The following is a 22,661-nucleotide window of genomic DNA, read 5'->3' as shown; positions in this document are numbered from 1 at the left end:
CAAGAAGTTTTTATTATGCTCCTGAACATCTTTCAGAACAAATGCATCTTCTTGTTTTTGCGAAAATGAATTTTCTTGGAATTTTGTACGAATTTACAATTTTTAATCAAGGTTTGTTGATTTTTTTCAATTTGATTACTTTTTAATCGTTCTTTTGCTTTGTCTATTCCCCATTTTTACAATTTGTTACAAACGTTATATCACCTATTATTCCATATATTATACTCAATCTCATCAAATTTTTCATTGAAAATGAAATTATATTAATTCAATTAAAATAATCACAAATTAAATCTTGTTTATATCCTAATGCTATTTACATTAATTTGTGTATAAGTCGATGTCAACTCGGTATCACAAAATAATATTAGCTTAATTTTTGGGGTAACTTTCAACCCAGCTTCATCAACTACGTCCAAAAAAGGATGTTTACTAACGAAGGGTTGGATCCCAACAGCTTTATAATTATAAAAATGAGAAATGTATTGTTTAAAGGTCATATTAAGGGTCAATAATCACAAAAAAGGTAAATTCTTAAAAAAATTGTGTTTTAGTGTATGAACGATAGTGTCTTATTTTGACAATTATCTTCTAATTTGATTTCCTCTTGTGTTTATTTTTGAAAAGTTTGTGTTTTCTAAAATATTTTTTGTTACCTTTGCAGCCATTTATAACTGACAGTTTACAAATTATTTTATCTAATTGTAAAAGTAATTAGATGTTTCATTTTTCAAGTTAAAATTCCGAATTTTCAAAGTTTAAAAAAAGTTCTTAGACTTAATAAATGAAAAATAATATCATTTTAACTTTTCATTTTGAAAAAAAAAAACAAAAACAACTTATGGTACTCAAACGATAAAAACACCGGTCTGCTCTCTTAATAGAATAACAAAAGTATCAAATGTCAGTTCAAAAGCTTATATCAAGAGGCTGAAGGAATAGTTATCTATAAATGTTTGATTTTCAACGAAAATGTACATATATTTCAACAACCTAATCAAAATGATTATGAAATAGGACAAAAAAATCTATAAAAAGGATTAAATATTTCTTGAGATTATTAAACTTGCAAGCACATAACTTTTTGAATAAGAACTAAAGTTTTAGTGGGATATTTCTACGATAATTATTATTATTCAATCATAAGTGATAAATACTTTTAATTAAAAGTTACATCCAGAACAATTTGTATGGCTTTTAATTGAATACAGTCCACGTCATAATATGTACTGACAAAAAACAGAACATGATATTATTCAAATTTGCTCTCGAATATATTATTCAAATAATATGAAATACAAACATGGTAATAAACATAAATATACATTATTTTACAAGGAACCCTTCAATGTTCCATTTACAAAATATGGAAAAAGTATTCATAAAGCAAATATGAAATATTTTGGTTTACTACCGAAAGAGCATGAAAATGCTCAGAGTTGTTTTTTAAACTATAAGACAAAGACCCAATTGAACTAATTCGACTTAAAGTTAAAACAGTTTATATAAATGGATGTCTTTAGTTAGAATAAATTTAAATTAAGATGGTGAAACTGAGCCAAAGTTTTCTAACGCCGTTAAATACCAACTTTATTTTGTAGTCAATTTGAAAAAAAATGACCTCCTTTTGTCAATGAATAATAATCCTTACTTTAAATTTAGCTTATATTTAAAACTTATTATTTTTTTATAGAAAAATCATACAATATACAGGGTGCGTGGACAAAATCTGACGCATATTAAAGATGACATTACTCCATCAGCTGATGTCTGATCCGTCTGTTTTTGGTGTTTGTCCCGGGTTATAGGTTTAAGTTATTATTCACCACTTGTAGCGATACCATCATTTTAAGTGCCCAAGAGAAGTCATTATGTTCAATGAGAGAGTTCTTCGGTGCACTGCTATTCAGATTATGCTTAGTGATCACATGAAATTAACATCTCTGGCCTTCTGTCAATGCCAGTTAGAACGGTCAGAAGTCTCAGGAAGCAGATCGAGGAGTCATTGGATCCGATGGACGTTGTTGACAGGAAGAAGAAGGAGTAAAAGAGCAGCAGGATTGTCCGGGACGTTACTTTCATCAACAAGTTCAGGGACATCATTGACGAAGCCCCCCAGCGTTCCATTAAAGCCATGGCGAGCTACGTGGTCGTGGTCGAGTGGACCGTGAGGGCTTGTGTGAAGGAGGACTTAAGGTGCAAGTCCTACAGGTGTAAGACATCCCAACTTCTGACTGAAAAGACTCAAAAGTTGCAGCTGCTCAAAAGTTTGGACTCGGCTCCGGCCCACAAGGCTAAGCGGACTCAAGAATGGTTGAAAAGCAATGCTTTTGCGTTTGTAACCTTCTCCTTTGGCCTCCCTCATCATCGGGTTTGAACTCGCTGGACTACTTTGTCTGGTCCTACGTGGAAAACATGACCAACTGCTCCTCCTATAACACCAGTCAGTCTCTCATCACCTGCATCAAGGAGAAATTAAGTGAGAAAAAAACAGTGCAGATCCAAATTGCCTGTTCTAGGTTTCGTAGCCGCATTGAGCAGGGTTTGCCCGCAGACGGTGGCTACATTGAATAGATAGCTGCTCCATATCCTAATAAAGATATTCGTTTTTATTTTATCAATAAATATTATAAAATAAGCTTGAAATGGTTGGTTTTTTTGAAGCGGCAGATTTTTGTCCATCCACCTTGTACATATAATCAATGATAAAAATCCAGTGTAGAATGTTTTTTTTTTAAATATAAATAACCTGAAAATAAACATGGTAACCATGATAATTTGAAGAATGTTTTGGAGGAGAAAAGGAATAATGGTCATGACGTTTCCTTTGACCAGGTATAATCAGCTGTGACAAACAAGGAAGGAGATAATGCTATACACAACGACATTTGCTAGAATTACTCCAATGTCGATCCCCAATTTTACTTTGAGTCCAATAAGGACTTTGCAATAAATCCTTGGGATTTATGGGCACACACACATGTTCAAACATGAATATAAGTAAATCTATTTCAGAAGGGATGTTCATTACATAAGAATTAAATAATAATGAAGACTGCTACGGAAAAGAAAATGACTTCTTTTTAAACCCAATTAGAAATTAACGTGCCAGCTAAAAAACACACGGGATTTATATAATTTCATAAAATATCTACTAATAAAAAGTTATTTAAAATTGCAAACACAGATTTTAGAAGATTCTTTATAACATTATTTTTAGTACTTTTATTTTGCATTAAGATATATAATCTGTCTTGTTATCTACTCTTGAGCAACGTACCAAAAACCATCAATATGATATTTTTTTAAATATGATACGCTAAGTTTTAGATACACACGTTTGCAGTTATATTGTTAGTTTTTATATTCATTGTCATATAGTTCAAAGATGTTTATTGCACAATCAAAAATGTTATGTTGAAGGACAGACCGACTATTTTGATGAATTATTATATAGTATGTGACAATACTGTTAATTCTGATATTATATTAACAAGAAACTTATTATATTTTAACAAAAACATTATGCAATTTATTTTTTTTTCTTAATATTTCCGGTTTTTGATTTTTTTTCATCAAATAAGATCACTATTTATAAAAAAGTATTTTAAAAATTTGACTCTATAATAATTAATTGGTTTTTTTTATTGAATAAGAAAAACAATACCCAAATCCTTTTCAAAAACTCATATAAAATAAATATTTTTTCCATTTTTTGTATTAACATGTGAAATTGGATTTAATGTGTCATATAAAATTATTATGTAGTAAAATTTTCTTTTCTTTGCCTTATTAAACAATTATAAAGTTCATTTATTTAGAGATTTTAAATTCCAAAGTATAGTCTTTTTTGAAATTTTCATTGTTATTTTGAGAGTTCAGACCCTAAACATCAAGTTGAAATTAACTACAATTTAATTCCTTTATTTTTTCATTACGATGTTTCATTACGTAGCCAAACGACTTCATATGCAAAAATGAACATATTTTGTTTTTATTCTATTTCAAAATGTAAAAATCTCGAATCAAAAACAAAAAAGCTTGTACAATCTCATTTGCACAAGTTTTGCTCCAAAAGAGTCTTCAAAGACCCTTGGCATCTCCATCCAGACTCACTACAACATATAAAGTCCACTTCAGCCCTTTACAGTAGAGGGGTTTGTTTTACAACTAGTTTAGAATTTCACTTTTAGCTAGTGCAAAAAAGTTAAAATAAACTTTGCGATATTTGATTCAACTATATTATCATCTTTAGGTTGTACATCTCGTTCAAAGTTTGAAAGGAGTCAAAAATTATTAATTTAAAGATAAAGATTAAATTTTCATTATTATTTTACAATTATTATTAGACATTATACTAACCTATACAAAATAATAATGATTTTTTTTTTCGAAAGCTACCCTATTGACAAAAAAGAAAGAATAACATAAGAAAATTTTGATCTTTCTTTTCTAAAATGTTAAAAAATGATGCAGGCTCTTTTCAGATTATTAAATTCTTCCAAAGGCCAATTTAATTAAAAACAAAATTGTAAAACACTGGGTATAAGTAAAAAATAAATTATATAAAAATTATTTAATACAAATATTCAAAAATGTATTTTTAGTATCTTTATTTACTGAGTTAAGAGTTTTTGTCTCTTGTAATAATTTGATGGAAATATGCCACCAACAATTTTGGTAACATATAACATCTTCCCCACAATACTAATAATCGAAATTCAAAAAGTGGAAAAGCAAACAAGTTTACTATACAGCAGTATGTTTGATTTCTGACGTGCCTCCATATGGCCCTCATCTGGCTCTAACCTCAACACGTTAGACTTTGAGGCTTGTGGTGTACAGAAGGATAATGTCTGTTGCACGTCTCATCCAAATTTGCAGTCACTCTGTCGTACCATTATGACTGTGTGCTACATCCATCAACATGGTCTTCCTTGTCTAGAGCTTTCTTATTATGTTCCCTGGCGAGTTGAGGTGTTTATTGCTTGCTAAAGAGGACATATTGCATGAAAAAAATATTTAAATTTAGTTCTTTGGTTTTGAGTTGTATTTTCTTGTTTCGATACAAATCAAATTATTCGTAATTTGGTATGGCCTACTGCAAGTTTTGGGTTCCTACTCTAAAGTTTAGTTAAAAAAACTTATAGCATTTTTTTTTTAATCTCATTTTTACGAAATCAAAGTTAAAGCAGATGAACAAATAAGATTTAAAATAAGCCTATTTGTTTAATGTTTTACACAATAATAATAAATTAATGGTTAATCAATAATTTCTTATTGAGTGACTAGATTCATTGACTGTTAGAACGTATATCCATCTGACATTTTATCCATTTTCTCCTTAATGTGGTATTTCTATAAATAGATATATGCTCTATTGGATAGGTTTTATTCAATATTGTATTCTATCTACTTTGTTGTAAGTTATAAGTAATAATGCATGCAGTGCTTATACATAAAAGCCTTAAAGTATGTATTTATTTAAAATATAAGCATATAAATATACGTTGAATGAAATTCTTAAGTAGGGGGACCAGAGACGGCGGTAAAAAATCATTTACCTTAAACTTCAAAAAAGATTCAGCCAGAAAATTATTATGTACTGAGAGGGAACTTAAAACTTGTAGTAGAATGACTAAATAACAGTAAACGTGATATATATGGAATAACGAAAACATAGCTTAAAAATAAATTTATGATAAGATTTAATACTGTATTGCTCTTTATTTCCTAATGTATTTGCCCTCATTTACAAATAATAAACAGCTCGACACACCGAAGAACACATTGGCAGCTCTTGGCAATGAAATAAGTTTATCATGCTGTCATGATAGCCCCTTACAGTGAATCCAAACGAGACAATTATCTCTTACACGCCCAAACTGAAAAGCTCAAGGCATTGATGTCCGTATTGAGGCAGGCCAGAAGTTACGCCAATTGTTGTTTAAGAATTTTTGATTTTACTTGATTGCATGGGACTGTAATTGACTTCTTGTCATGATGGAGATGCCAAGGGTCTCTGTTGTCTCTTGGCACATACAATGGCACATAAATTGTCTTACACTTGATGTATTTTTGTTTGTTATTGTTGTTAAAGACATTGGAAAAAACCAAAATTTGTTTATTTATGTTTCAGGAGTAGTTTAGTTGCATATTTAAATAATCGTAAATATAGGCAAATTTTGATTCAAAACTCTATATTTTGTAAAAAAAAGTAAATGAACGATTTTTTAATATTCCAATTCATTTTATTGCCGGAATATTTAATCTTATATAACTATTAGTATTCATACAATTTTCTAATAAATACTCAATCGAATTTTGAGATGATGCTTTATAAAATCATCAAATCTATAAATTCCTTATATATTCAATTGTAAAAAAGTAATATTGAATTGTAAGTGAATATTATTTTTCAAATGAAATTTTTACTGCATTAAATAGAACTTAATCAATTATTATTATGAATTAAACAAATAAAACTTTTATTTACGGTCAAATAGTGTTTAATATTTGTCCACCGCCATTACATCAAAAAAATATAGCCATAAAATTAACATAATATTTTTAATGATAGTTGATTTTTTGAGATATTTTACAAAACTAATTTAACTTATAAAAGTATTTTTTATGAGATTTTTTGAATACTGCAGTCATATTTTGAATGTTGTTCCTATGTAACAAAAATAATTTAAGCAATCAATTATTTTACTATGAGTTGATTGAACTCTTTTAAAAAACATCAAACCTCATTAATTGAGGAGAAATTTAAGATATTTTTTATCACAGTACAAATGAGGGAATTCGTAAAAATACCAAGTAATTCTTTGAATTACATTGCAAGCCAGTAATGCATAATAATATTAATATGATTTAATTAATCCTTCAATGAATGGTGTCCCATATATTGGTCATTCCGAATTTTAGCAAGTATTTTTGTAAGTACTTGGTTTTTTCTTCACAAAATAATGACTACGTATCAGTAAAGCAAAATATAAAAGCCTCCTTATTTTGAATTCTACGAAATAAATCATTCATCAATTATGAATTTATTAGAATTTAAGAATAATTTTTTTTTTCACCTACAAATTAAAATTCATGCATTAAAAAAATAGTTATTGAGATATACTATTTTTGATAATTTAGTCTATTTTTCATTGTTTTTCAAGTAAAATTAATAATTTGAAAGATATGGAACGAAGTAGCTCAATGCGCAATGCACTCAGGAGAAATTATTTTCTTGAACTCATAGTTTGTAAGTTTGCACCGTGGTCGTTCCTACAAAAAGAAATATACTACACGTATATGAACTTCAAATAAAATTCCTAGGTCAGATAGAGTAAATGTAATAACATAATGTTTACTTTTACTAAATAAATGAAACTCCTTCTGACCAATTACAGGAACATTAACTAAAAATAGGTACATTCAAAACATAGAAACAACAAAAAAATTATTTTGATATAAATTTAATAAAATGGAAAAATTACTCATTGAGCGGAAACAAGGGATTAATTGACACTTTTTACATTCGAGTCAATTTAATCAAACATCACACTTTTCAGCAAAATTATATTTCTATAAATTTATTTTATATATTCACGCTACGACATGAGGTTTTTTATAGATAGCTATTTTATCAAATCGATAATGTGAATCAGTGATTCATACTATAAATTATAATTATTAAATAATAATATTCTCTAATAAGATTATATTATAGATAATTTATTATTCTGACCAAGAAAGATCAAGTTAGTTTTTCTACAAAACTTGTTCATTTTTGATAAGGCTGTCGTTTGAGTGAGTAAAAAAATTTTTTTCTCACTCTATATTTGTGTGACAAATTAATAAAATTCAAAATATGTTTCAAACTCACATATAACTGTTATTGAAAAGTAAGATTTTAAGGGTGAAACATTATATCAATCGACATTGATCTTCAAATATACCTGTACTTTAAAAAGTAGCAGAGCAAAATAGTGGATGCATTGTATTATCAAGGGAGGACCGGGCACAGTTGTAGAACTTTTCGAATTTTGCTTTATTACTGAGAGTTGGTTTGATATATAATTGTGTCGTTCAATATACCAGTAATATACTCATATGTATCATTGCACTTACTCATTAAAAAGAGTACTATAATAAATTGGTAATATAATACTCATACTCACATATGAAATGAATGATATTTAAATGACGAATTCGAAAGGTTTTAACAGAAATGACGTGAATTGGACAGCCCTCAATAATACTTACCTAGAAGCCTTTGTTGGGTAATTTATATTGTCAGTTGTTTATCGATATTAGAATTAGGCTAATCTTTTTTTTAAAGAATGTAAAGTAACAAGGTAATTTTTAGAACTAGAATGCGGTTAAAAATTAAAGATAAAGTAATAAAAAAATTAATAAATGTATCTAACTTTTAAATATAGATATTAAAAGAACAAAATAAAATATTGAAATTACTAAATGTCAAACGCATGCAAGCTGTTATAACTTTTACTCGAGGCATTATTTGGCGTATTTCAAATTGAATGAAAAGAAGAGTTTTTTTTTTTTTTTTTTTTAATATTAAATTTGTTTACACTAGGTAAGAAGCTTTTGAAACTCCTTCAAGAACAATAAACGATGACAATTATGTATATTTTGTAGATATGATTTCAACTTTTTTAGTAAGTTGAATAACATTTGCTTTGTTAATTAATCCATGATAATGAATAATTAAATCAATTATTTATTAATCTATGTTTTTATTTATAGACTTTCATTTAATTGTATCTTTTGTTTATTTTTGTAGTTACTTTTTACTTTTTTTTCAAGAAATGATATAGTTTTGTACATTTATCTATTTTCAAACATTATTGTAAGTTGATATCTCAAAAGAAACTTTAACAACATACCCAAGAAAATGTCAATATCGCTCACAAATACACTTAATAGACGTCATAGAATACTATACAATGACAGTGATATCATATTAGAGACTAAGCTTTTCATATATGTCAACTTAGGATATTATACCGACCAAAACATATAAAATTACTTGAGTTGCAATGATACAATTGTACACTTTGTTTGTACAAATAAATTGTTGAATAGGGGGGTCTTTGAAAATCAATGTTATACTATTAATTTCCTCACTTTTCCTTTTTAAACTCTTTATAATAAAACTTTCACCTTAAATCATATTTAACGGTGGCCCTCACTTCTAAATTTCTGTCCCTATGTTAAAAACTTACCCGAAAAATTCGATATCTCATTTTTATCTAAATAAATAAACAACTTTACTTAACATCATAAATAAACTTTTTGTGTATTAATAAACACTGTAAAGTTATTACATTTAAACATATTTCAGTCATTATATTTTTAAAAATCTGAACTGTTGTTGCAACGTTCATAAATTGATAAATATTAATCAATTATCATACACAAAAAAATAATGTTTTTTTACACTAATCTTAGTTTTGGAATCAATCTAATTTAAAGAAAGAACACGGTAGGCCTTGATGAGTCTGTAAAACGACTAGTACTGTTCACTCAGTGTGCATGTATACAACTAAAACAAAGATTTAGGTACATACTAAATAACAATTTGATATGCAGTAATATTCAGCCCCTATTTGAAAATGCCTGCTGTGTCTATTTGATGTTATGATAACCTTTATGTAATTGGTTCTAATATGATTGTTTGATAACTCCCAGAGCTTTACATTAACACAAATCCAACTCTACAGACATAAAAATTGTTTTGTTGGACTGGTCAATACATTGTATTTTCTATCCCCACCGATATGTGGTCCATATTTATAAAAACTAAAATAACTGTGAAACAGTTTTATTGTGGTGTAATCCTTGCATTCTCCTTTATTTTTATAAATTTACATTGAAATCCATTATTTTCGGTTTATAACATTCGCACATTTGCAGAGAGTAACAGAAGTCTATACTGTAACCAAGGGCGTCTTTGTGATTAAATACATTAATATAAATAGATTTTTTTTGTTTGTTAGAATTTACAAAAAAAAAATTCAAAAATTTGATTTTTTTCTCCTGAGCATAATTTGACTGAAAGACTTCTTTTATAGAAAATAATTCTTACAAAAAGTTATAGTTTGAGAATGCTTTTGGATGTATAACAAGTTACACTAAAAATCAATATAATGCTCTCCTTCCCCAGACATACTTAGTCTACTCTCTATTTTTCATGAGCACACTCACACATATAATTAAAGTATAGTCTAAACTAATCTTATAGAGTAATTTTATTTTAATAAGTTCATTATGTATATTGACTAATTCTGACTCTAATAGATAGATCTTTCTTATAAATATCTTATCTTGTACATTTATTTTCTAATCAAAACTCTTTTTCCATATTCAAACTTTTATTTTTCATATTAATTTCTCTCTTGATCATTTCATTTAGTATTATAAATGAAAGTTACAAAACTTTTATTATATCAATCAAATAATTTACTCTTTAGACTTACAAAAAAAGTATATATGCTGATTAATAAAAAAAACAACACATGAATTTGTAATTTATATACTTTTATGAGTAAATTGAATATTGAATCAATGTTGTGACGACTTTTGTTAAGAATCGACTCGAGTGAATTAATTAAAACAAAAGGAAAAAAAAAAGAAAAAGACAAAATTAAGTATCCGTACTTAATATTTTGGTGATTTTATCCCCTTTTTGAGCATTTATGAGCTTCTATTTATTTAGTAAATGTGAAATGATGTCATTCGTTTCTTAACCTTTTTTTATCTAGCTCGATTATATATCTTTTAATATTAGAAGAATTATATTATAAGTTTGTGAACTGAAGAAACAAGAATTTTTCTATGTTTTCATAATATTTGACCCATTTAAAAAAATGCAACTACCTAATTTTTTTTTGTTCTTGGAAAAATCAATAAATCAAATCTTATTGATTAGATAATTTATGCTTATGTTCTATTAAAATAGAACACACCTACAATTGTTTTTACACAGTTTGTAGAAGCCCATTAGAAAGTTAATGTCCAGCCTTGTAGAATAAAGTGAACTGGAATAAATACGGTGATTTTCCTTTTGAAATTAACTTCCATACAAAAACTTTACAGGAATAATTATTTAATACAAAACTCATAAAAAACTTATTTATCATCATTTTAATGTTGTGTATAACTTGTGGATTCAAAAATTAACGATTGAAGATTTTGCAAATGTTTTATTTATTTAAGTGTTTAAAGAAAATATATGTTTCCCTTAATTTGATTTAATTCATATTTTTTTGCATTTCGCCGGATCAAATTACCACTATTTTTTGCTCTTTGGCATCAATATCCGTTGAATTATTCGTGTTCAAATCATTTTGCAAATTTTAAATTATGAAAATTAATCTAAAATTTTATTTTTGTTAAACAATAGATAAAGATAATTATTTTTCAAAAAGGTTACTAATAAAAAGAATGGAACCAAGTTGGAGTCAAGTTAATTTTATAAAATAAAATAGCAAATGACTTGTATTTTCACGAAAACTTTAAGATCTCTTCCTTAAACTTAACCAAGCCATTGTCAGTACTACTACTGCTAGAATAATTTTATACTTACACTTATTTACCAAAATTTAAAATCTATTATTGAAGGGGTAGAGTAATAGAAGTTCCCATATTTAAAAAGAACAAGAGTTTGCCTGGCGTTGCACAAAACATAAAATTAATAATAAACTCTTTTGCTTCATAATAAACAAAACATTATGACTGTAAAATCTTAAGAATTGTTCTCTTTGGTTGTTGTTATGTATCTTTTTTACAGACATTGATTATAAGGTTTAGGGAAGAAAAAATATTCCCATTGAGCTGTCGTTTGCTCAATCTTAATATTTTCTGATTCTCTTTTTTCTCAGTATGACCTTATATTCAAATTTATAAGAAAGTCTTCAGAGATACATAGAAAGAATAATACAAAGAATTTAACAGTCTCTATTTTTTGTAACATAAAAAAAAGTTGTATGTTAGTCAAATTTTCGTTGTTAGATAACTGCTATTTTAAGGCCGAGATGGCCTTGAATTAATATATACGTTCCCATATTTAATTACCATTTTTCAGCAAAATATTTCTTCAGGGAATTGTAATTTAGACAAACGTCCGTTGTTCGGCAAAGAAATAACGCAATTAACCTAGAACTTAATTGGGCACAGAGCTGTAACTTTTATCTGTCCAAATCAAATCTGAGTCTGTATGGTTCAGAGCTCCAGTAAAGTCAGAGTTCATGAATAAATAACTCAAGTATCAACACCAGTACTAAAGCCTTTGTGGGATTCATTACAGGATTGTTTTGATTCTATTCCTCTCTCCAACAACCTTCTTGCTTATTAATAGAATGAATAAATTTATTAAGTCGTATAATAAAAAGTTTTATACCGTGCTACATAGCATTACAAACCAAAACTCTTTCAGGTATATGCAAAAAAAAACCATTTATGCTGATTTGATGCGTAAACACTTCCTTCGTTTAGGTTGTAAACTGTCGGAAGATGTATTCAAAAACAAAACAAAAAATAGGAAAAACGAATATACTATTACTAAATTACTTTACATTTGAATTATATTGTAAAGTGTAAACCTACATATGAATATGCAAATATCTAACAAAGATTCTTATTTAACTTTTACCCAACAGGAAATTGAAAATGAACTTACATTATAAAAGAAAATATAAATCAAAAATAGGGAAAACGAATTTATGTAAAATCATTTTATATATATATGGATTGTTACCTTCCATATAAAATAAGAGAAAAAGAAAAACCATACCTCTACTGTCGATGAATATCGATAGAAAATATTCTAGTTTTTTAAAATTTGTATTTGAATTTCTTAACACAATATATGAGAAAATATTATATATATTTAGATATTTGTTAGACTGTTTTACAAAAATTGAGTCTGAGAATGATCTATTACTTTTTCTAAACCAAACTAATTAAGTCGGTAAAGAAGTTTGATCTGGACATATAAAATTAAACAAATATGTTACAATCCCTCACGTCCTTACCTTTAATGTGACTTGCGTCATTTTCTCAAAAAACAAAATAGATCCCGAATCGGTAAATAGTTTGCCCATTCATTTTCCTAACAATTTGATTCATAATATTTAATTTTTTTGAATTGTGAATATCTTAACAATAATTAATCATATTTCTGCCAATCAACGCTCAAAACATTGATAAGAGGGGAAAAAAAGAAAGTAGAAACATTCGATAGTTGACATCAAAATACATCGTAAATATAGTATCACAAATAAAATCGATCTTAATCAAGGTTATACAATTATTGGTCTAGTGGTTCAAGCAGTTGCTATTCTTGGAACACTAGATCCGGATCCGACAAAGACGAAGCAACACCGCAATATATAACTTATGGATCTCTATGTTCTTGAGCTTATTTTAGTTTGTTATATTTTTTTAACCTTTTAATATTCCATCAACATAACTTCATTACTTTTAATAATTCGTAACTTTTATTGTATGATGCAACCTCTCCTCCAAAAAGAAAGAAAAAATCGAGGTCAGTTAATAAGTTTGGCAGTGCCTTATAATATGATAAATATAATATTTCTTATTATGCCAAAGCCTCCTACGATAATACATTTTTAGCTGAGAACCCCTTTATACGAAACATATGCTCTATGTATATGTAGACTAAAAGCAATCCTCAATTATCCATCTTCCAGCCTCCACCCCTTAGCCCCTCACAGTCCCACTTTAAAAGCAAATGTCTTAAGCTACCTTCATTTCGGGCGCCCCTATTGAAACTTAGGGAGCTTTGCACTCTGTGTATACAGTAGCTTCAGCTCTGTTTGTATATATTATCATTCCTTGGGCCCGAATTTTCTAGCAACACTCCTTGTTTGAAGTGTCTGTTACCAACATGAGCCATTAAAAAAAAGAGTCGGTACCAATAAAGCTGAATTGAAACCAAGACCGACACTTTTGATATAAAAGAACTGAGGCCGGGACCAATAGAATTGCTGAACCTGAACCAGACACAACCTTGATCATGTTTCGTCGTTTTTACAATTCTTTTGAAGACGTAAATTGGGGTTTTCAGTTTGTAAAAATTTGTAGAATGGTATTTTTTCACGTTCTAACTATTTAAATTTCATCTAACTTGAATAGGAACAAAATTGATCCATAGAGTGGGACTAAATATTCAATACACAGTTTGAAATGGTATACATTTCAGTCTGGGAAAACTGTCTTGGTATAAAAAACAAGTCCAAATAAATCTTGAAAAAATATTTTAAGACCGGATCAGAAAAAAAAAAGATCTTGTCTGAATCGGTAACTCAGCAAAAATTTGCTCAATATGAATCTATAAATTACAACAAATATCTTTATTGGTTTTATTTAAAAAATTGCGCGAGACTGACTTTATAGATGAATTGCGAAGGACATCAAGTGAGTTTCCGATTTATGAACATCCGTACAATGATGTTATAAGTAGTTATACTCATATAACTTCACTTTGGAGAAAAGTATTCCTACAACTAAAATCCCCATAAAGTTCAGTTATCCACCTTACATTAAAAAAATAATTGTTAAAATGGCGTAAGAGTTATACCGAGTGGTCCTTTTAAATTGAAAACTTTGAATTTTTATCCTTCAACAAGATATTATTTATTAATTAATAATATAATTTCTAAAAATTAATACTATAAATAAATGTATTTCTGAGCTCCTTTAATTTATTAATGTAACGATTACTTTGAAATTTCGGCAAAAGGCCTGATAGCCGATGCAGAAGTAGTGCTCTGTCGTGGCGTATCAGTACTGGCTGACAGTGGGGTTGAGACCTCGGTATTTGGATGATGGACACTGCAGGACATTCCATTTGCATGCACACATAAGGTGTAGTCGAAGTAGTTGCTATCAAGGTTGTATGGGGACCAAAGTTGTCAAAAAGAGTGCAAAAGAATATTACAACGGAAAGGATGTGTTTGTTTTATTTCTGGTGTCAAATGTGGGTTTGCCACCCAAACAAAGTTCTTTCTCTGGACAGTTTGGTGTGAGACCTCAAGATCTCTTGGACTTAAGGGGATTGATTAGCCCAGGCTGTTTTTGCTAACTTTTTTTGATGAATAAAAACGTCAGCTACTATAATAGTTTTTTTGGCTGGATTTTTACAAAAAATCATTCATAAAAAAACTCACCCAAAAATACAAAATCAAGGGAATTTAAAATGTTTTCATATCACCCTGGAGTATTTTTCTAAATATACTATTTGCGTTTTGCACGAAATAACCCTTGTAATCCCTTAGGTTTTATTTTTTGTAACTTAATCTTATGGGTGTTTAGTCGTAGAAATACAGTTTTTTCCTTTTTTGAAGCTATTAATAGCATCTTGTACTTTATTTTAATGTTGGAGACAGTGTTTACATAGTCTTCCATGTTCTTATTCACAAATGTGATCCCTGTGCAAATCCATGAAAAATATTTTTATGAAACTTCTGCAGAACTTTTTATTGAATTTGGAATTTGGTTGTAACTGGTCTAAATAATTTGGAATTAACACATTATTTTTATACTTTTTTGGGTTTTTTTTTACGTATAATTTAACCACCAAAACAATATACAACTAGAAAAAACATTCAGTATAACTCCAACATCTGGCAAACATCTAATTAGCATCTTTTTTCCTAAAAGTTAACATTCATTTGTGAAATGTATCTGATTTTGTTCAAAAGTCATGACATATTTTGCGTTGTTAACATTTATTGAGACCTTAACATTTCACCTTAACCTCAATTAACCACAATGTTATAACTTCCTACTTTTAACGTATATAAACTTCTTAAAAAATTATCAAAATCGATTTGTGACTTTTCTGTAATCTTTTGACCTTAGACTTCTCAAAAATTAATAGTCTATTACTGGCTTATTATATTGGCCTTCCCAATTTTTCCTTGTTTTATCTAAATTGATTATTAATTCTTTCTCTAGTACTCCATTTAAACAAAATATCGGATTGGGAGACTTTGAATTGTTTAAATTTCGTTCAATATTACACTTAGTATAATTAAAAATTCAATAAAAATTTTCAAAATCAAACTGTAATTTATTCCATAATCCTGCAATACAAAATAACTAAAAGAATATTAGCCTGGGTATACATTTCAAGTTTACTTGATCATGTTTTTCTCTTTCAGGTAGTAAAAATGTAAAATAAGGTGAATTACTTTCATTGACCCCTCCATCTCAACGCACTATAATTCACATCTGAACCGGACGAGTGTAATCCACTCGTAAAAACGTTCGCAGTGTAAACTTACACCTTTACAATTCCAAAAAAATATACTTAGCCAAATAAAAGGGCTGGAAAATACGAAAATAACTGTTCCCAACCTAAAAATTAATAAATAATGAAAAATTTACTGCGTGAAATATATAGAGATTGAAATCAAGGAAAACCTATTGTGCAAGAAAATCAATGAATTATTAAACATTTTGCCTAAACAAAATGCCTATTTTATCAACATACATTATTGAAGATAAATAGGTTTGTTGGCTAAGGACTCATTTATAACTGAACACTACACTTTCCAACTTAGGGGACGCCAGTGTCTGATATATTAAATCTAACTCATTGCGCTTATTTTTAAGCCAATTTTATTAAAGAAAGCTACAAAGATGTCAAACTAATTTTTCAAACTTTGTAATGATTCATCAAAAATGTTTTGTTTTTTTCGAATATTTTAAAAGATTAGAAATATTACCACTTATCCCCATATACAAAAATAACATGAAACCAATATAATAATTAAAAAAATTGAAACCTATATATATAGAAAAATTAACTTGAAGTCTATATTATAAAAAAATAAAATATAGGCTTGTATATTTATAAAGACAAATAAGATAAAAATATTGTTTATTTTCTTTAGTATACTTCATAAGTTTTGACTGTTTTAACTCTTTGGGACAATGGTTTTCCTTTGGGTTTGAAGATTTTTTTTTGTGTCAATGTATCAAGTAGAATATCATTATATTCTCTTTTTTTAAATAATTAAAATTTTTGTGTTTTTTGTTACAAATTGATTATGTTTTTAGGAAAAGTTACTGCCAGATGTTGTCGATGTTTATAAAGAAGGGGATGATTTTCTCCAAAGAACATCTCTAAAATTAGATTTGTAATTTTTCAAGAAAAGAAAAAAAGATTTTTTTGTTTTGAATACTGTTTTGATGTGACAATACATGTGCAACACTAAAATGTCATTAGTAAACTATCATATTTTCATTTTTTAAATGATCCATTAATTTATATTTGCATTCGCACCCATTTAATTTTTATGCTAAAAAATTGTCCAGCTGCAGAAACCAAGAATTTCAAAACTAATCTTATCAATATGATATCCAATAATATTATTAGATCGATTGATACACTTATAGTATTTATGAATACTTAAAAGATTTTTTTTATATAAATAGTATTTTATGCACTTATTAGTTTATTTTTAAATATCATTTCTACATTTGTAATATTTTTGAGGATAAATTTTTTCTGCCATGAATTTAAAAAATATATTATATTAATTTTTTTTTGACATTTAATATGTAACACAATTACAAAAACTTGAAATTTAAATAGTATCTCAATTATAGATAGAAAAACTTCCTAAACATCATTTTCTGTTTATGTTATGAAAACAGTTACGAAAAATATAATCTGTTTCGGTATAAAAACAAAAGTTAACAAAAAATGACATATGACAATAACAATTGAAATAATGTTTGCAAGAAGATGAGCTTCCCTTTTATTGCGTTCTAATAGATTAGCTGCAAGTACCTTTGAGGTAAAGTATATTTACACAAATTTCTAGTCGAATCTAGAAAAAGACGTAGGCAGGAATTTACTGATATTAATTCTGAATTCTACTCTGAGTCCAACGAGGTATTATTCTTAAAACTTAAAAACCCAACATTAATATAACTCTCTGTCTTTTAAATGCACAGACTTTAGTGATTACTTTATAATTATATGTCTTCATTTCAAGAATTAAATAATAATGATAACACATAAGGAAAATAAAAAAAATACACTCTTAAGATTGTCAACAATATAAAAATGTAGGACGCGTAAAGATAATATCTTTTATTAAACTCAAGTTATAGAGCAAAGTATGCTGTGAGTTTACACAATATTGTTTTTCGTTTATAAGGTTAGGCCTAAAAAGATAGAAAAATTTTAAAAGCCGTTGTCAATTTCACATATTTTTATTTTCTGTTGCTTTTAATAGCAAACTTTGGTTACTAATGCTTGTATTTAACAATGTTCGACACTTTTTTTCCATATGCCCCTCTCAATTCTGAATGATGAATCAATACAGCAACGGACAGGAGCACAACTGACCGTGATGAAGTTCGAGGACAAGTTGTTCAACTCCTCCGTGATCACAGCCATGAGAGTATCCACATTTGGGTGAGAAGTTTTGTTCGTCTTTCCCTTAAAAATTTAGTCCCAATAAGACCCTTCAAATAATATCAATAAATTCCTTATGTGTTCTTTTAATCCTTTAAAACATAAGAAGTATAACTGACACGGACACATAGACATGAACATTGTAGTCTGAGCTATTGAACTCTATATACGAGGTGCGTTTAAAAAACAAGTTGACTTTTCAAATTTCACAAACTTCGAACATTTGGTATGCTTGATTTTTTTTTATATTAGTACATATTTCACGGCCATATATTTAATGTTTCAGCTATATAATCTATTAAGTTAGTTTTTGAGAGGCATAATAGTTACAAGTATTTTGCTTGTTCTGCGATTTTTTGCAACTGAAAAACATGTATCAAAGAAAGCAATTGAAATGTTGACAATGGAATGCAGCGATACTGTTCTGAGTAAAAAAATGTTTACAATTTTTGAAAACCGTTAAATAACTATCAGAGAAGTTGCTGAGGATATTAATATATCGGATGAAATTTTTTTTAACGTTTTGGGCATGAAACAAGTGTTGGAGAAGTGATCTAAAACAACACCACAATCATGCCTCAGCCATTATTATTCTTTTCGTTTTCTTGTTCCAAAAACTGAAGAGACCTATGAAAGGTTGGAGATTTGCAACGCTTGAGGAGATAAAAACTGCATCACTGGAAAAGCTCAAGGCTATACAGAAAATTGCTTCGAGAATTGGAGAAATCGTTGACATAATTATATTATACTTGAGTGTATTATATTTTGAAGGTGACATCATAAATATTTCTAAATCAATAGATATTTTTTTTCCAAAAATAAAAAGTCATCTTACTTCTTGAATACACCTAGTATTTATGACAATATTATATAATACATTGATTTCAAGATTCTGCTGTGCCACTTTGATATTCACAAACATAACTTTGGAGTAAACTGAAGATTTTCTTATTTCGGAAGATTTTTATCCACATCGTTTACATTAATAATGGACAAAAAATTAGTTCTTGTACACACAAAAGAGGTAAATAATTGATTTTTTAAATATCAGAGAGCTTATGATAGCAATCAATATCATTCACATTTTTAAGTTGGAAATATGGGATTTAAATAAAGATCAGTTTTGTTTGATTCTGTGATTTTTTTCCTCCTATAAACGACTTATCGATCGTAAAATGTAAAAAAAAAACGAAAAAAAATATTTGATATGTTCTATAGTAATTGTTTTGTTTTCCTTACAAGATTAAGTACTAAAATTGATTGAATAAATTATTCCAATCCAGTATACTTCATTTCTTGATTTGCAAGGTTCTAAGACACTTTGACGAAATCCAATTTTCCCAAAATGAAACTAGGGCTAAAACAAATTATAAATATTTTTGAAGATGATTCATGTTCCAATGCAATGCCATTATTTTTCGCATTTGTGTTACTCCAATTTCAATATAAAAATATTGAATTATTTGCTTCGAATTGCAATGATTAAGTGTTTATTCTTTAATTATTGATTTATTTCATCATGGAAATTTTTCAACAATAGGCTTAAAACGCAATTAAAAAACTATTATAATATAAATAATGAAAATTGCCCCATAAAAACCGTGTTACCTAGACAACACAAAAATATATAGTGTATTTCTTTATCAACTTACAAATTTTTGGGTTTCTTTTGTGACTATTTTCCATAATGCTTTTTGTAGGGACTTGCGTTCTTTGTGTAGCATACGTTTATCATACAATTCCAAGCACATATTGAGAGATATACCTGGTCTGGTGGTTTACTAAAATCTGAACGTTTACTAATTCAAGAATTAATTAAATTTGACTAATTAAAATCAATTCATATTTTGAAAGATTCAAGCATATACAATTATTTACAAAACAAAGCTCTATGGCTTACATACAAGTAGAGAAAATGAAACTTGAACGTTATCTATGAACTTTCATTCCTACACTCCAAGCAGTTGGGCGTCTTCAGGACCATTATCTACGCTGTAATCATGTCCAAAACGTTGGAGAGACAGGAGAGCTCTGTCGAAAAGACCGAAACTGGATCTAGAGAAGTTAGAGAAAACATCCCAGGACATCAAGTCGATGAGGTCCGAGGATAACTATCCAATATATTTTTGTACGCGGTTGTGACAATTTTAGTGAACAACGATCTAGATATTAGGTCTCAAAGATGACAAAGCTCAACATAAGAATGCTTGTTGAGTTGAGAAAGGCGCTGATAGAAAAGAATTAGCTCCAGAAGCATTGCTACGACTGTGTCTATAATAAGAATATTTACCCTCCTAGTGCACCTGACCGGAATCTGATGGATAACTTTGTCTAGATCTAACATGATTCAAAAGTCAACAGAGGTCCTCACCAAAAAGCTTCTGATGAACGTCATTATTGTGATTTACAAGAATTTAAATGAGACAATAGTTTCCAGGGCTCGCTTGCGTTTCAAAACCCGAATGGAGGTCGTTATTGAAGCCAATGGAGAGTATATGAAATATATTCTTAATGATTGTCTCTGCCAATCATATTTTTATGTTTGAATACATCTTAAGCCTTTAATGTATAAGTTTTTAATTTGTAGGTAAAAAAAGTTTAATTTTTAAATTCAAATAACTTTGTAACTGATCCACTATGTTAATAACCGAAAATAAACAGGATCTTTCATTATTTTATGTAAGGTGAATTAAAACGGTCTGGGCATTGTTCCCTAGATGTATTTTGTAAGTTATATTTCACAACTAATACATTTCATAAAAAATGAAAGTATGGTTAAAGGTGAAGCAGTCATTAATTTGTGCTGTTTATGAACCCAACAGAGTTTCGAATGTAACAGAAATGCTCTAATGATTCCGTTCTGGTAGTATGACATTAAAAATAACAATAAATTAGTAGAAATCATCGAATTGGACCGGCATGTGAGCACTTATTCATTTTTCCATGTAACTGAAGATTAGCCAGAACACCCTGCGGAATCATCTCAATTGGATAATCCAAATTATATTAAATTTATTGTCAAAATTATGCAAAATACCAAGTCAAAATTTTGTACTTCACTTATTACTAATTAGTGGTTATAATTTTGTGAAAATAAACCAAGTACTTACTACATAATAAGCCAAAATTCAGTAGGTCCCATTTGTGGGACCTACTGAATTGAAGTGGTAAACATTTTTATATTAATGTTGATATATCAAAAACTCTGGACATCATTGTCATACCCTGTATTGTCGAAGAATACTAAATATAAAACAAATAGTTTTATGTTGCTTTTGTGATAATTGGGCACATATATCCCCCAAAAATGTCCACCAACAAAGTTTTTTGATATTATGAACAACTTCTACATTTTCTGAGAATGACACGATGCATAAATGGTAATTGTCTAAGATTTTTAAATGCAAAATATGGAAGAAAAAAACAGAAGATTTAAAGCAAATGAGATATGCAAAAAAAATTGAGGAATGCACCCCACCGTTATAACTATCGGATTATAATATGTATATTTTAATTAAACAATTTTGGGTATTAAAAAAAAAAGCTCTATGTACGTACCTTAACAGTTTTTTATATACGTAAAATAGCCTCACTCATCCACACTTGTTAACACTAATAAATAATAATAATAAAAAGAGTTAAACGCTTCTGGACACCATGTGAGTGCTGTTGGTTCTACATCACATTTATGATTGAAATTACTACAAACAAGAAAACAGCGAAAAAGGATACGAGGAGCAGAAAGGGGGTGGGGGGAGAAGGAAGGAGAGTGAGTAAGCAAAGGAAACAGTCAAGAGGGGGAAAACATTAAGAGAAAAGACGACATAACTATAAGAAATGTACTGAGGGAGGGGAGGATTATGAACAAGATATGTAAAATAGGTCGGTTTGCTCGTCAACTTTGATCGAATTTCGACTATGGCTTGTGGGGAAAAGTTGTGATATGGTATGAACATTACTGTGATTGGATAATTTGAAATAAAAAGATATTTTACCTAATACAATTTGCTGACAAATTATATTTTTTATATATTGATAAATAAATGCAAAAGAAGACTAGCTTTGACACATTGGTTCGAGTTGGAAAAGGAAGTTGGGAAGAAATTAAAAAAAATAGTCCAGGAGAGCTCCAAAGAAGGCCTTTAAGACTACATCAGAAGTCCCAAAAGATATAGATCTCCCT

The 22,661-nt window shown here is 28.4% G+C and overlaps 1 protein-coding gene across 1 annotated transcript in view; it reads right to left on the bottom strand.

The window, feature by feature from the left end:
• LOC121125558 (protein amalgam) overlaps nt 1-22,189 on the bottom strand; it is a 64,577-nt gene extending 42,388 nt beyond the window's left edge. The window contains exon 1 of the mRNA XM_040720755.2: nt 22,037-22,189. The gene's annotated coding sequence lies outside the window, so the exon portion shown is untranslated. The remainder of the gene's footprint in view (nt 1-22,036) is intronic.
• Between the last annotated feature and the right edge of the window lie 472 nt (nt 22,190-22,661).

This window comes from Lepeophtheirus salmonis, chromosome 10 (genome assembly GCF_016086655.4).
Source record: "Lepeophtheirus salmonis chromosome 10, UVic_Lsal_1.4, whole genome shotgun sequence".
NCBI classification, from domain to species: Eukaryota; Metazoa; Arthropoda; class Copepoda; order Siphonostomatoida; family Caligidae; genus Lepeophtheirus; species Lepeophtheirus salmonis.
This window is presented reverse-complemented; position numbering and strand designations above follow the sequence as displayed.